Source organism: Pipistrellus kuhlii, unplaced genomic scaffold, assembly GCF_014108245.1.
Source record: "Pipistrellus kuhlii isolate mPipKuh1 unplaced genomic scaffold, mPipKuh1.p scaffold_m20_p_1, whole genome shotgun sequence".
In the NCBI taxonomy this organism is placed as follows: Eukaryota; Metazoa; Chordata; class Mammalia; order Chiroptera; family Vespertilionidae; genus Pipistrellus; species Pipistrellus kuhlii.
Genome location: NW_023425404.1, coordinates 9,710,631 through 9,727,589, shown reverse-complemented (window position 1 = coordinate 9,727,589; position 16,959 = coordinate 9,710,631). Strand labels below are relative to the sequence as shown.

The following is a 16,959-nucleotide window of genomic DNA, read 5'->3' as shown; positions in this document are numbered from 1 at the left end:
AGCAAATAATCCTCAATGTACCCCAATCTTTCCACCCTGTATCAGGTTTAATGTAATATATTTTATCCCACAATGCCTTTGTTTTCTATATAAACATAAGCCTTATGGGACAACTTCTGAGGAAAAAAATACACAACTCTCTTTAAACTCTTAAATCTTTCTCTACCATTACTTGGGTGGTCAAGATAAAACTCTACTAATGAAAATTCCTATGGACACTTTTCCTGCAATTACATGAAAATCACACAAATCAGTAAATATGAGCAATTTATCTTTTCATTTTCATTTTGTTTTTGTCATTTTCTACTAACATGTATGTATTTTTACTCCAAAAGAACCAAGAGCAATGTGAAAGATGATGGCTAGAAGTAAAAAAAATTGGATATGGAAAAATTCCTGGCACATTTTAAGACATGTCTTTTACTTTGTACTTCATTAATTTGCTCTTGTTTATAAGTTCCTGTTTCTGTTCTTATGCCTTTCATGTGTGGTCTTGTGCCCTCAAACCAACTCCAAACGCTGAGGGCAAATACTGTCTCCCTCCCGCCCGCCCCCCTACCTCTCCCAAGAATACCCAGCAGACATTCAAGTTGAAATTTTCTGAGAAAATGAAAACCCTTTTATGTATTCAAACTAATTTAAATTCCACAGCGGAATTACCTATGTTCATTATATTAAGGCAATTAATAATTAAATATCTCATACACAAAAGCATTCTGGCACTGGACACCCAGGTTCAAATCACGGCCTTGGGTATCTCTCGGGGCTTCACTTTGTAAAGTAAGGAGAAGTATGTCTAACAATTTAATGAAAAGCACTTAGAACCATGCTCAGTAGATAGTAAATACAATAAATGTCCACTATTTTGTTTCTTTCCATGCTTATATTTTCCCCTTAAAATTATGTCATTCAGTCCAGCTGGCATGGCTCAGTAATTGAGCATCGACCTATGAACTAAGAGGTCACAGTTCAATTCCCAGGCTTGATCCCCAGTATGGAGTATGGAGGAGGCAGCTGATCGATGATTCTCTCTCATCACTGATGTTTCTCTCTCTCTCTCCCTCTTCCTTCCTCTCTGAAATTACACTCTTTTTAAAAAATATATTTTATTGATTTTTTACAGAGAGGAAGAGAGAGGGATAGAGTGTCAGAAACATCGATGAGAGAGAACCATTCATCAGCTGCTTCCTGCACACCCCCCACTGGGGATGCGCCCACAACCAAGGTACATGCTCCTGATCGGAACTGAACCCAGGACCCTTCAGTCCGCAGGCCGAAGCTCTATCCATTGAGCCAAACCGGTTTGGGCTGAAATCACGCTCTTAATCGACAACTCAGGACACAGTTGACATTCTCCAACTCTCTGAGTTAGTTTATAAACATGCTTCATATACAAGGTGTCCCCCAAAAATGTATGTATACTTTGAAACCATTCCTTACTGTAACAGGGATAGAACTTGGTTTCTGCGTGGGCTAAACTGACTCTCTCACCTAATGATCTGGAAGAGACATAAAAGGTGAAACCATCAAACAGCTATTTGGATGTAATATATCAAAGCAGTAAAAGCAGGTCTGAGAAAGAGAGGAACAAATAATTTCACTATCTTCCTAAATTTCACTGATAACTTGTTTAGTTTGACTCTTTGGTGGTATAAGTATTTAAGTTAGACCATCTGGGTTTGTATTGTAGTTCCATAATCTACTAGCAGTATGGATGGCTTTGGCCAAGACAGTTAACCTCCTCTAGTTTCCTCATCTGCAAAACAGTAATGATGATTATGATTACATCTACTTCATAAGGTTGTTTTAAGGATTAAATGAGATAATGCATGTAAAGTGCTTAATGAAAATGCCGGATACATGGTGTTTAAAAAACTCCTTTTTCATTTACATATCTAAGATGATTTATATTATTATTATTTTTTAAAATATATATTTTATTGATTTTTGTACAGAGAGGAAGGGAGAGAGATAGAGAGCTAGAAACATCGATGAGAGAGAGTCATCGATCAGCTGCCTCTTGCACACCCCCTACTGGGGATATGCCCGAAACCAAGGTACATGCCCTTGACCAGAATCGAACCCGGGTCCCTTCAGTCCCCAAGCCGACGCTCTATCCATTGAGCCAAACCGGTTTTGGCGATTTATATTATTTTTATTATTTTACTTATAATACTTTAAGGTATTGTCCTTCTGTCTTCAAATTGGAAAAACCCAGGCACAGATGAATAATATACTTTTGTTTTCTAAGGAGATGTTAAAGATCTTGAGTAAAAAGAGAAAAAGCATGCCAACTGATTTTTCTAACTCTAAGACCTAATCAAACACCAAGAAAGCAGAGAATAAAATTAATAAAACACCGAAAGGGTTAAGAGGTATTTAGAAATGCTAAAGACATGCCATTTTGAGAATTCATAAAACAGAATGTATACTTTGCCTTAAGAAGCTGTTGAGGATACTATGTCATTTTTCATGGGTGGAACACAGAAAATAGTAAAAAAAAAAAAAAAAAAAAAGCTGAATGAATGAAATTCTTATTGTGGCTGTGATGGGGCAAAATTTGCCACCTCAAGATGTGTCTCACTGCTTGGCTGACAGCACCTGCCCTCTCTCTGCAATAAGACTTGTCTGAGAGCTCTTGTACCCATAGTGTGGGCAAGTGGGTTTTTAACATCCAAGTCCAACCTAGTAGTAGGTCTGAGTCCCGCAGTAATGGCCGCTGGCTTTACACACTTACGAGAGATCTCTGCCCACTGCCCGACAGTCTGGCCTCTCCCTGTCTGGGGCCGTCTATCAGCGCAATAGGGTGGTTTTGTTTTCCTCCTGAACAAGAAAGCCAGCCGCGCATTAGCTGTCCGCCCTCTCCTCGCTCAGGTAGCGAACTCTGTGGCCGCTTTTTTGCGCGCACAGTTTTCTGTACCTTCACAGTTCCTGAGGTTCAGCGTGCCTTCTCTCTCCTTCCCAGATGGTAGAGCCTCCCTTCAGCCAGCTGTCCGGCACTTCAGGGCTCAGGCCCTTCTCAAGAAGGCAAATAACATTTCCACTAATATACACATGGTAAATAAATATAATACACAGCTAATGGAAATAAACAAATATTCTAGAAAAACTGATTGTACTGTACAAAATGCATTTTTTTGGGGGGGGAGGGGCGCGGAGAGAAAGAAAGGAAAAGGATCCCAAGTAAAATTTATAGAAAATATCCCTTTATTAACTTTTGGTCGAGAATATGTTTGTATATTTTCAGAAAACAACTCGGAGACCATCTGGAATCCTGTAACAGAGAGAAATAGACAGAAGTGCTCCAGCCATGAAGACAGAAGAGAAACAATTCAGAGATGGAAGACACTGATGACGCCTTGCTATACCAGCAGACAGCAGCTGCGTGTTGCTGGAGGAAGCCCAGGACCAAACCAGAGATGGTCGGACCTGCATCACCACCATTTGTCCACCAACCAGATCTGAAATATCATGGCTGACATACACACATAAGAAACTGTTTGAAGAGACAACCAAGATGGCGGCATAGGGCAGACACCCGAATGCAGCCTACCACAACAAGTTTGAATTTAGAACTGAAAAACGGGGGGAAACATCACCCTGAAGTGCCGGACAGCTGGCTGAAGGGAGGCTCTACCATCTGGGAAGGAGAGAGAAGGCACGCTGAACCTCAGGAACTGTGAAGGTACAGAAAACTGTGCGCGCAAAAAAGCGGCCACAGAGTTCGCTACCTGAGCGAGGAGAGGGCGGACAGCTAATGCGCGGCTGGCTTTCTTGTTCAGGAGGAAAACAAAACCACCCTATTGCGCTGATAGACGGCCCCAGACAGGGAGAGGCCAGACTGTCGGGCAGTGGGCAGAGATCTCTCGTAAGTGTGTAAAGCCAGCGGCCATTACTGCGGGACTCAGAAACCAGGCCCTCATAGGGAGGGGCTGAATAAAGCTTGTCTGCACCACCCGAGACTACGCCCCATCCAAGCGGAGCACAGAGGCCCTTCCAGTGGCTAGCTTCCTCGTTCGCTGCCAATAGGACTCTCCTAGGGAGGGGCAGACAGGAATCTAAAGCTTGTCTGCGCCTATACCAAAGAGGTGCGCGCGCGCCTGCAACCAATTGTGCAGGATTCAACAAAGCTTGTCTGTGCCACCCCGAGACTCCGCCCATCCAAGCAGAATACAGAAACCCTCCTAGCTGAGACACTTCTAATCCTCATAGCCAATTGGCTTGGAGATCAATGCTTCCCAGTGATACCAACAACAAGCAAGGCTTAACAACAAGACTGCCCACCCATCCCACAAAGGGCTACACCAAGACTGTCCACCTCAGGTAAATGGGAGGCTGACTCACTGAACCATATAGGACACCTTAGCACACAAAGCCACCCTACCAACTCAGGAAAGCTGTGAAAATGCCAAGACAAGGAATTAGATCACAAACAAAAGAAATGGAGGAAAAGAAGAGACTGGATATAGAGTTCAAAACCACCCTTATAAGGTTTTTTAAGAATTTCCTAGAAAAGGTCGATAAGACCTATGAGGAGATGAAAAGGGATCAACAAGAACTAATAAGGGATCAACAAGAACTAATAAGGGATCAACAAAAAATAAAGAATACATTGTCTGAAATAAAAAATATTATACAGAGTCCTAAAAACAAAATGGAAGATCGCAAGAATCAAGTCAAAGATTTGGAACATAAAGAGCCAGAAGATACTCCTCCACAGAAGCAAGAAGTCAAGAGAATCCAGAAAGTTGAAGATGATTTAAGAAACCTCTGGGATAACTTCAAGCAAACCAACATCAGAATTATGGGGGTCCCAGAAGATGAGAGAGAGCAAGATATCGAAAACATACTGAAAGAAATAGTGACAGAAAACTTCCCCCACCTGGTGAAAGAATTAGACTTACAAGTCCAGGAAGCGCACAGAACTCCAAACAAAAGGAATCCAAAGAAGACCACACCAAGACACGTCATAATTAAAATTCCAAGAGCAAAAGACAAAGAGAGAATATTAAAAGCAGCAAGAGCAAAGCAGGTAGTTACCTATAAAGGAGCACCCATACGATTGTCAGCTGATTTCTCAACAGAAACCATGCAGGCCAGACGGGAATGGCAAGAAATATTCAAGTTAATGAATAGCAAGAACCTACAGCCAAAAATAATCTACCCAGCAAAGCTATCACTCAGAATCGAAGGCCAGATAAAGAGCTTCACTAATAAAAAAAAGCTAAAGGAGTTCATCACAGCCAAACCAGAATTGCTGAAGGGGGTTCTTTTAGAAGAGAAAGTAAATAAAGATAAAAATTATGAACAACAAATATGTAACTATCAACACGTGAATCTAAAAACCAAGGGAATTAAAAAAAATCTTATGAACAATATTAATTGGTGAATATAATAGAATCAGAGGTATAGAAGGGGAGTGGACTGACGATTCTTGGGGAAAGGGGGAGAGGGGGGTATAGGAAGAGACTGAACATAAACTGTGCACCTATGGATGAGGACAATGGGGGGTGGGGAAAGGGCAGAGGGTGGGGTGGGAACCTGGTGGAGGGGGAAAAATGAGGAACTTTTGTAATAATATGAACAATAAAGATTTATTAAACAGAAAAAAAAAACTAGGCAGGTAGCTTACAAAAAAACAAAACAAAAACAAAACAAACAAACAAAAATCAATAAAATATATTTTAAAAAAAAAGAAGCCGAAACCAGTTTGGCTCAATGGATAGAGCGTCGGCTTGGGAACTGAAAGGTCCCGGGTTTGATTCCGGTCAAGGGCATGTACCTTGGTTGCGGGCATATCCCCAGTAGGGGGTGTGCAAGAGGCAGCTGATTGATGACTCTCTCATTGATGTTTCTAACTATCTCTCTCCCTTCCTCTCTGTACAAAATCAATAAAATATATTAAAAAAAAAAAAAAAAAAAAAGAAGAAGAATTTAACGATCAGACCATCAAACCTCAGAGGGAAGGTAGGGGAGTTTGGAGGTAAGGGGAAGAGATCAACCAAAGGACTTGTGTGCATGTATATAAGCCTAGCCAATGGACATAGACAATGGGGGTGAGGGCATGAGTAAGGGGGACAGGAGGGAGAAATGGGGGGGGGGGGAATAAGGATACATATGTAACACCTTAATCAATAAAGAAATTTTAAAAAAAAGAAACAAACAAACAAAAAAAGAAACTGTTTGACATTAAAATTGGGACTCAAAAGAACTGTTGGCCCCGAAAGAAACTCACTACAGACTGATCAAATAGAACTTATCTACTTTTGTTCTTGCCAAAATTATGGAGGAAATTGTAACAACCCTATTATGAAAATATCCCCAATAACTGCTGAAAAGGCAATAAATATTCTTATCCCTCCCTCCCATAAAAACCAACTATCAAACTCTCCTACTCAAGTGGCCATTGCTTGATTAAAATATATTGCTAAAAAATAACAGCAGTTGCCCTAGCTGGTTTGGCTCAGTGAATAAGAGCATCGGCCTAAGGACTGAAGGGTCCTAGGTTCGATTCTGGCCAGGGGCACAGGCCTAGGTTGTGGGCTCGATCCCCCAGTGGGGGACATGCAGGAGGCAGCGGATCAGTGATTCTCTCTCATCATTGATGTTTCTATATCTCTATCCCTCTCCCTTCCTCTCTAAGATCAATAAAAATATATATTTTTAAAAAGTAACAGCAGTAATAAAAATCATTTGTATATAAGTACACGCACATGAAGAAATCTGTAGATTATATGCCAAACAACTGACACTGGTTAGTGAGATTACAGAGAACTGTTTCTGTGACATGTATCTGTACTATTTGGGTTTTTGAAAAGGTATACGTACTGCTTTTATGAACAAAATAAATATGAATGAATAAATAAGCAATTAAATGTGGTATTAAAAATCCCATATTTGTGTGATAGGCACTTAGATAGATATGAACAGAGAGCAAGGACGATGGGCCAGGTACAGGTCACGGTGGAAAGCCTGGTGCAATAGGAAAAACTGGGAAAACAAGGAGCTCACCCCAGGGTAACCTTTCCTTCCCTACGTACCAGCTAAATGGCACTGGACATGTTCATGATTCAGTGAACAGTCGGGTAAAAGCATTATTTATAAGCAACTTATAGGCAGCAAGAGTTCAGTACCTTTATAACACTGAAGCAAAATGAATGAGAACTAGGTTTACCATCTCTTAGGGACAGCTCTTATATAGCTAGACTGGGAACAACCATGAAAGTGCTCAGCATGGGCAACTGTCAAGCTGATGAGCGTCAAATCAGATTCCTCTCCCTACCCTAGAGATACTGTTTTAAAGCAGCCCTTGGGTTTGTTTGTTTTTTACCTCTGAACAAGAATGTGTCCAACTATTTTAATCTACTTTCCCATATTACTATTGCTATTTCTCTCATCTGCAACTAGAGCAGCCTTTGTTAACACCAGACCCTGCACAGTAAATTTCTCTCACAAGCAGTCTATCACCCCCTCCCTAGTAGTAGCTTAATCCTTTAATTAGTTTCAATGCCAAAAAATAGGATTTCCTGAGGACAGCGGCAGGATGTGCGACAAGCAGCAGGGGCCAAGGCTTAAAGTTGTTGATTCAATATAATCAAGAATGTAAAAGAATGGTTGCCAACGAACAGCCAAAAACAGAGGTTCTTAAACAAAGGAAGAAAGGAGCCTAGTACCTTTGAAAAATTAAGGCACTGAATTTTAAACACTACCAGCTCACAGGCAGGACAGAAAATCTTAATTTGTCCAAAGATGATCCTACCATTCCCCTTCAGGGCTGGAAAGTATCACAGGACCCTTTAGACAGAACTAAAAGGATGAGGACATATGTGTACTGTGGTCAAGCATCCACCTTCAGATGAAGAAGGCTATTAACAAATAAGGCAATAAAGGCTAGACTTGGAATGCAACCAATAGTTTTAGAGGTAGAAGGCAAGGCAATAAAGAGTTTCACAAAATGATTAGTATAGAAAAAAATTTTTAAGTTTATAGTGGGCAAGGCCATTTGTAGGTTATGTACTAGAAAATTTGAGATTCTGGATAATTAATACTTTATTAAAAAAATTAAAAAAGGTAATTCCAGCCTTAAGAAGCCTGACCATAGATCTCTGAATCCTTAGCTTTCTTTTTCCCTCTCCTCTAATTGGTTTTGAACTTCATGTATGCCAATTCATTCAGCAAAAATCATCAGAAGGAAGCATCGAGGCATTTAGATTTCCGAAAACAATGAAAATTGGCAACTTAGCTTTACCACCAAGTCCTGTTCCAGAAGTCAACATTTCTCTTATTTTTTTTTTAAAAAAGAGATCATACATCTTGCCTTCAGATTTCCTTTCTTTTCCCCAATTACAATCAGTAGAGTTCTTTTTGGTTCTGTTAGATGCAAGCAAGCTCAAAAAACAGGGCAATTCTTTTCTTTTTGTTGATTAAGGTATTACATATGTGTCCTTATCCCTCATTTTGTAAATAATGTATATTTTTTATTGATTTTAGAGAGGGAGAGGGAGACAGATAGAAACATCAATGATGAGAGAGAATCATTGATCCTGCATGCCCCATGTTGGAATCAAGCCCACAACCCAGGCATGTGCCCTGACTGGCAATCGAAAGTGACCTCCTGGTTCATAGATAGACGCTCAAACACTGAGCTACACCAGCTGGGCTACAAGGCAATTCTTAAATCTCTTAAAAGTTAGTTTGATTATTAACTGAGATTTTTTTTAGAAATGCATATACCAGGGCCTTGACCACCAAGTCCTGGTGGACTGGTGAAGTGGACAAGCTCTCCAGCAGTAAAATCATGTAGGGTGCTTTTAAATAACACCCTGCCAGGGTCTCACCCTCACTGAGTCTGCAAGGGGCCTGATATCACCCTGACATCAGCATTGTTTCTACTAAGTTTTAAGCTTTCCTGTGTGTGAGCAATGTTAGGAACCACAACACTAAAAGTACCTCTGATGCAAATGGCCCATGGACAAAGTTTGAGAATGGGCTTGAAAGAGAACACCTTAGTGTGCAGTCCTTCTGAACCTCACTTCACTATCAAGTACATGGCAGGAAGATACAAATATTTATTTATTTTTTAAAAAAATATATATTTTATTGATTTATTTATTTATTTATTTATTTATTTTTTTATTTTTTACAGAGAGGAAGGGAGAGAGCTAGAGAGCTAGAAATGTCGATGAGAGAGAAACATTGACCAGCTGCCTCTTGCACACCCGCTACCGGGTATGTGCCCGCAACCAATGTACATGCCCTGGACCGGAATCGAACCTGGGACCTTTCAGTCCGCAGACCGAGGCTCTACCACTGAGCCAAACCGGTTTCGGCGGAAGTGATGAGAAGAACAGGCTGAAGTAATGATCACATGTCTCAGCTAAATAGTATCTGAATATATAAAATTGTGGCAATAAAAGTTTTTTGTTTTTTTTAACATTTATTAATTCCAGAGAGGAAGGAGAGGGAGAGACAGAAACATTAATGATGGAATAGAATCACTGATCGGCTGCCTCCTGCACACCCCCTACTGGGGATCCAGCCTGCAATCCAGGCACGTGCCCTTGACTGGAATCGAACCAGGGACCCTTCATTCTGCAGGCTGATACTCTATCCAGAGCCAAGCCAGCTAGGGCTATGGGGGAAATTTTAAAAGATATTTTATTATGAGAAGAAAAAAAAAAAAAAAACTACAGTAATTCCCCCACTTCAATCTGGCAAAAACAGTCTGACTCACAGTACCATACTTCAATTAAGAGGTTAGTTCCTTCATATCATCTTACGCCATCTACTAAGGGAGGAACATCTAGTTCAGGGCTCCTTTCCTGTCCCGGAGGAACTCAAACTCCTTATTTATGTTTTGAATTAAGAACAATATTTTACTAAATGAACAAGTCTACATTTGTTCAAAGGTTAGCTTTCAGCCTGCTGCCTGTGGGCAACTTAATAGCCAAGCTTCAAACAAACTCTGAAACAAGACAAAAAGGAGAGACCTCTTGTGGCAGGAAACTTTTATTAGCATTTGGATTTGGAAGAAAGAGACGGGAGTGGAAGAAGAAATAGACAGACCATGATATAAAAGCTCTTGAGTACTCAGAATAGATTTCTGGAGCAGAGGGGGCGGTGAAAAGGATTACTAATCCTCAGAGAAGAAACAGGTAGGCAGAGGCCCCAAAGGGCCTTCATTTATAGGGCCGATCACTCACAAGTCAACTTTGCTGCCTTTTGGAAAAGAAGCAGACTTGAGATCACCAAATCAGAGATAGGTTGTAAAATACCCCGTTTTAATAAAATATTAAATATCATTAATGCAATTTTAGAAGTAGAAGTGGATGGAGTTCAGGTAAGTACATTCTACTCAGAGACAAGCTATTAAGAAAACTTGGTGCATTTAGTACTTCCTTTCAAAATGAAGTACTAAAAGTAGTTTTCTAGAAAGTTATCTGTCATCATTGCACTTCACCTGTAGTGTTCATATTGCTTGCTGATGTCAGAAAGCTTAAGCCAATGGTTAAAAAGCTCTATAAGCTAGATGATAATGAGGCTACTTTACAAAAGAAAAATCTTTATTTTTCTTTGCTTGCTAGTAATTTAGTACAGTGAAATTGTCTAAGAAAAAAAATCCACATAGAAAGGTTGATAAACAGAGTTTGCTTCAAATAATTAGCTGGTGTTAAGGAAGTTTAAGGTTTTGGGGGGGTGGATGAGCGAGAAAGAAGAAACAGAAAAAAGGAAGCTGAACGAAGGAAGAATTTATCTATGGCTCTAAGATCAGTTCTTCAACGGACATCAGCCCTACCACTAGACTAGACAAGTAGCATGCACTGTTCAACTCCACACTCCTAAAGAGCATACCCACCACAGGAGTAGGTTTAGTTAATGTCTGATTCATGTGAAATTGAATATTTTTTAATGGTGTTCTAGGTAGTAAGTTATAAGACAGGAGGGATCTAGTCTGACCTCAGGTGTACTACTAAACATACCATGGCTAGGCATAAAACTGTGTTCACTAGAAAGCTTGGCTTTTATTTAGATGAGTTTCTAACAGTAACATGACAAGTTATGTAAAACAGAAAAATATAAAGAAAAAAATGACACCCAAACATTCCTGGGCTCAGAAAGCACAGGGTTTAGAGAGGGGAGTACCCAGGCCCAGCCAAAGGAAAATTCTGCCTGCCAAGCATAACAAGCGAATGTTAGAAGCTGTTAGCCTCCTGGGGAGAAGCAGGAAATTCTCTTTATAACACCCACCCCCAAAACACTGTTTCTTGAACAGTTTTGCCCCTCAGCATGGGAATCCTGGAAGGCTTTTTTGTTTGTTTGTTTGTTTTTTAAGTTTTCTAGTTCTCTTAAATTTATTTTTGACAGTTCCTGGGCTTCTCAAGGTGATCATTCAACACTCATTAACAAGTCTATTATAAGAATTAAGGCAAATGAGGCAAACCTAATTTTAATTACACCTCAATCTGCCCATACCAACATTGCTAATGGTCCTAATTCCTTTCAAAATGAAGTACTAAAAGTAGTTTTCTAGAAAGTTATCTGTCATCATTTATCTAGTAAAAGGTTTCTATCTAGCTTACTTCATTTCGTGATCTCACCATTCTGGCTTAACATTCCACTATACAAGAACCCACTCATTTTCTAGTTATCTCTGATCACGTATGCACTCATTCATTCAGCAAAATTACTGAGAGGCTTATACCAAATGTCAGACACTAAGCTGGGCACATTTTATTAACTATGTCTTTATCCAGAAATAAAACACATCAAAGCAAAGCTCTGAAAAACGGACAAGCACAATTTTAGTTGCTTTGGTCAGACAATTTGCCTTGATTCATAAATAGATCTTACAGCTACATTTCCATTATTGGACTTGGATTAGTAATGTGAGAAGTAAAAGCTAGAACTTCAAATGTCTAAAGGAATTTGTCAGAATTTCCTAGGCTTCATTTTTTTCCTCTCCACCTGCCTGTTCTAACTCAATATACCCACTTAAGATATAAGCACATAAACAGCACAATCTCCACCCATTGTCAGCCTATTTTGGTTCCTTGTCACATGTCTCTCTCTTCTTTGGGAAAAGGATAGGAACTGGAGAGCAAATGTGGGAAAGGTAGGGAGGAAGGAGAAAGGAGAATTTACAAAGTAGGTAGGGAACAGATCTCAACCCTTGTATTGGTAAGCTGCAGCTTTTCTGAAGGCTCCACTCTAGTCCCCAAAGAATAATGTGTCTTCCCACAAAAAGATGAAAACATTTATTAATAATCAACTATATACTATTTGTGTCTGTGTTTAGGCCTTACTTTCAACCTTGTAAGCAGGATTTATTTCCATATGTTATAAATGTACTCTGGAATCTAAAAATAGAACAGTTTTAACTACGTGATAAAATTCTACTAGTATAGAGTATGAACTAAAAATTAAAAGTCTCCCCCTCTGACCAGGAAGTGGCTCCAGGTTGGGTTTCTGGCTTTTCTGGTAGCTAATACCACAATGCTGAGCAATACACCTACATTTCTGCATCCTGTTCCACCTACATGTTTTTGTACTTCTATTACTTTCCATGTTGGCTCCACTAATCACAACCTATTTTGTAATATTACTATTTTTAAGTCTTCTCATGGCTGATTACATAACTTCATAAATTTAAAGACTATTTCTTAACTTCAAAATGTGTTATTTATAAACTTGATTTAGTATCTAATTGTTAGAAATAATGCTAGCCCCCCAAGTCAGGGGTCCTGGTAGAATACAAAATACACTTGGGAGCCAAGCAGCAAGGCAAACATCTTTACTTTTACGTAGAAGGGTGCACACACGTGGTCTGAATGTACATGCACACCTGCTCGGTTGTCTGTTTGGCTTTATAACCCCTGACACACGAAATCTGTCCTTTGCTCTTGACTAAAGCCCAGGTGCACAGCCTTTCGTGATTGGCTAATTCAAAGGGAGGGGTCGGCCTTTGCTGCTTTAAGATGGCAGCCCCCAGGGGAGCTGTAAGCCATGTGACTTACCGAGTCATGCAGTCCAAAATGACAGAAAAAATGATTTGTTTATTTTCACATACTGACTTTCCAACAAGCATGATGACAGAAACCGACACACTTGCACGGACTCAACTTCCTCTCCCTACTTTCTACATCTCCAGCCCTCTTGTGGCTACTTTTACATTGTCAAGATTTTTTATTTTACCTTTCCAAGAGTTAGTTTCCATATCTATATCATTAATGAGATACAGAATCTGCAAGTTAAAATGGAGCAAATGCTTCCCTGGCTCTGAAACCTAACTTATAAATGAATGCTTCTGGTTACAAGAGGACCTGGCTAAGATAGTAAAGGCCAAGCGAACTGTATCATAAAAGTATGAAGATTTTCTCACCAAGAGAAAATCTGTAACAGCATCAAATTAAATATTGCATTTATATTAAAAAACAAATTATTAATCATAAATCTATGATCATATATTTTTTCCTATGTCACATTGGTCAGTATACATGAGGCTTCAATTCAGAAATAATCCTGAAAGAATGAATGATTAATGTTATCCTCTTTAGGTGTACAGAATTCTTACCTTCTCAGAGTTTAAGAATATAATAAAGAACTAAATCATAGGTAACTAAGTCATAATTGCCTCTCTTCAAGGCACCAAAAGATTATTCATTTAATCATTCACCAAGTATTTACTGCATGCCTACTATGTGCCAAACACAGCTCTAAACAGAAAAACAAAAGGTGGCCAAAACTCCCTGTTTTCATTCTACTTGGGGAAGAGAGATAATAATTTTGAGAAAAATGAAGTCAAACAATTATTGACTCTAAGGGTCTTGAAATAAGCACTATTTAAGATACAAAGGAGCCCTGGCCAGTTTGGCTCAGTGAATAGAGTGTTGGTCTGTGGATTGAAGGGTTCTGGTTTTGATTCCAATCAAGTGCATAAATCTCAGTTGGAGGCTGGATCTCTAGCTCAGGTCACAGTGAGTGTGGAAAAGAACCAATCTGTGTGTCTCTCTCAAATCGATGTTTCTCTCTCTGTCTTTCCCCTCTTTCACTCTCTCAAAAAAAAAAAAAAAAAAAAAAAAATCAATGGAAAGAATATCCTTTTTTGAGGATAAAAAAAAAAAAGGAGCAAGACATGGGTCCCTGCCCTCAGAGAATTTATAATCTGATAGGGGGGGATGACATATACTTTGAAAAAATTTAGTGAAGTGTTAGTCACCTTTCATACATTCATCTTTGGTATAAACTCATACTTTCATACATAATACAATGAAATCCCTAGCCTATCTACTCTGACTGACCAGTGGGCTTTTAGTGTTTCTGCCCAATAATATTGCCTATTAACTGAAAGCTCATTTTTGGTGAAGTCTCCATCTTTCTGTAACAGCATTATTCTAATATTTTATTACACTCATCCTTGTACTACCAAAAATGTGTCTGTTTTTGTATCAACCCAATACTTTTATAAGATAAGACTGCCCCCTGCTGGAACTTCTACACTCTGCACAGCCTCTATCCTCACCTCACTCTACTCACCCAGTCATTCATTCTTTCTACCTGTACTATTATTCTCTGGCCGTAGTAGCTTCCTTGCTATTCCTAAACACAAAATAAAAGCATCAAACATTTTCATTACCTCAGGCCTCCACCTGAGGGCCTTATATCCCTGGATTTTCAGGGCTAAAGCTTCCCCTCCTTAAAGTCCTTGCTAAAATCCTACCTTTTCAATGACCACCTTATTTAAAATTGCAAACTGGGTCCCCAGAACCCCTGATTGCCCGTCTTCCTGGCTTACCTTTTTCCCAGAGTACTTACCACTTGCTAACACACAGCATGTGTTATGATTAATAAAACTTCAATTTTTCTATGCAGCACTAGTCTCTGGTACTAACAACCACTATCCCATGCATCCCCAATACTCCCCACATATATACTTCACTTAAATGATCTCCTTATATGCCTATTTCCTATGGATTCTAATTCACACAGTCTAACATGTAGTGAGATACTCAGCGTTTGTGAGATCGATGAAATGCCATGTACTGAACGCCAGAGATTAAATTTCTCTTAAAGCAGGCCATCCTATTATAAAATCACACTCAGGTAATTAACTGGAGATGCCTCTTTTCAAGGCCACCTTAAGACATAGTAAAGAGGTTCTTGCATGGTTCACAGCTCTTTTTCTATAAGGACAATAAAAAAGATGCTTTCAGTGCTGCCATAAAAATAAACATTACCTTAATGCACTCAAATCTAAAATAAATTAGGCCAAATTAATTAAAATCAGTTAAAAGTCTTTAAGAAAAATGGTATCTAAGTCTACTTTTGGTTAGATTTTTATTATCCTGTATTTTGGCAGAGTAACAATGTAAGGCAACAGAAGTTTGTCATAATAATTTAAAATTTTAGTGAGGAGGGTGGAGGCTGGGTGAAGGAGGGTAAAGGGGGACAAAATAATAGTGTCAAAAATGAAGAAAAGCTTTAGGGAGTAATTTTAAAAATATATTATTTAAAAGCTAGTAGTGGCAATTTTTTTAAAGGGCCATAAATTCTTTGACCCACCTCCCATTTGAGATGGAGTGTTATTTCCCATGTCCTGCAATCTGGGCTGGCCTTAGTCACCTGCCCATTACAACAGATCGGAAAAGGTCACAAGGTTGCAGCAGGTTCCTTGGATCACTTGTTTGCTGACGCATCCTCTCTGGATACCTTAGTCATCATGCTATGAACCAATGCCACATGGTGAGGACATATGAAGGTGTTCTGGTCAAGAGCCTCAGCTGGGCCCAGCCTTCTAGTCACTCGAGCCCAGGTTAGACTCAAGCTTAAGCCCCAGATATTGTGGAGCAAAGACAAGCCAACCCTGCTGTGTTCTGACCGAATTCCTGACCCGCAGAATCTGTGAGCATAATAAGGTGGCTGTTGTTTCACGCCACTAAGCTTAGGGGGGGTTAGAGAGGCAATAGATAAACTGGAAAATAAATGATAACCCAAAGTCTATCTTGTTACCATATTTCATTTTCTCACCACCTAGATTTCATTATTTAGTACAGATAATCACTTATCCTTATCTAGAGGTCATGCATCACACAAATTCACGCTCTGGGGTAGGGTAAATAAATTATCCAAAGTTAACTTTGATAATTGTTAGCCGCCCATTTTTTTAAATTGTCTAAAGCTGTCTGCTGAATCAATAAGGTTGATGCACCTATGTGTGCTAGCTATATAGCTAGCTAGGTATATCTCAGATCAAAGCACACTATTTCAATAACACCATGTGGGGAGGAGAGAAGATAACATTATGACTGTTGAGAGGGGGCTATGCTCAAGACTTCATGTTATGTTCACAACATTAATGAAATGTTTTTTCTCCAGGGAATCAATTCATTGAAATTGAAAATGATCAACACTTCGAAAATGTATTTCCAAAAACTCTCACTAGAGATAACAAGGATGTACCACAGATCAGAAGTAATATTAAGGTAAAATTATGACTTAAGAAAACAGGTTTAAGTTAATCAAAATCAAACATATCACTTCTTTCTTGTTTTTCAATGCAAACCAAATTAATCTTACCACAGTGTTATTTAACTAAAAAGTCTAGAGCTCAAGGCTGAGAATGTGAGATCTTTTATGACAGTAAAAATTAATTTAGAAGCATTAAAAAAACATGTACAATTAATGTATAGTTAATGAAAATACTTTTAAAAGTGAAAAAACAGAACAAAATTCCACCTGCTCCCCTTTCACTGTAACTTTTTTGCAGTTAACACTGCCCCCTAGTGATGCAGAATAAAAGTGAACTACTGAAAGCAAACGTCACACCTGATGTTCATTTCAGTATTTTAAGTTAGGGCACCTAATCTACAAATTCCACCAAAGAAAGAATAAACAAATTTAGGATGAACTATATTAGCTACTGTATGTTAAATTATAAATTCTTTTCAAGGCACCAAATCAAGG

The 16,959-nt window shown here is 39.1% G+C and overlaps 1 protein-coding gene across 4 annotated transcripts in view; it reads right to left on the bottom strand.

Moving 5' to 3' along the window:
* The window catches only part of SPTLC2 (serine palmitoyltransferase long chain base subunit 2), a 93,565-nt gene that overhangs the window by 19,530 nt on the left and 57,076 nt on the right, over positions 1-16,959 (bottom strand). The gene's annotated exons all lie outside the window — the stretch shown is intronic.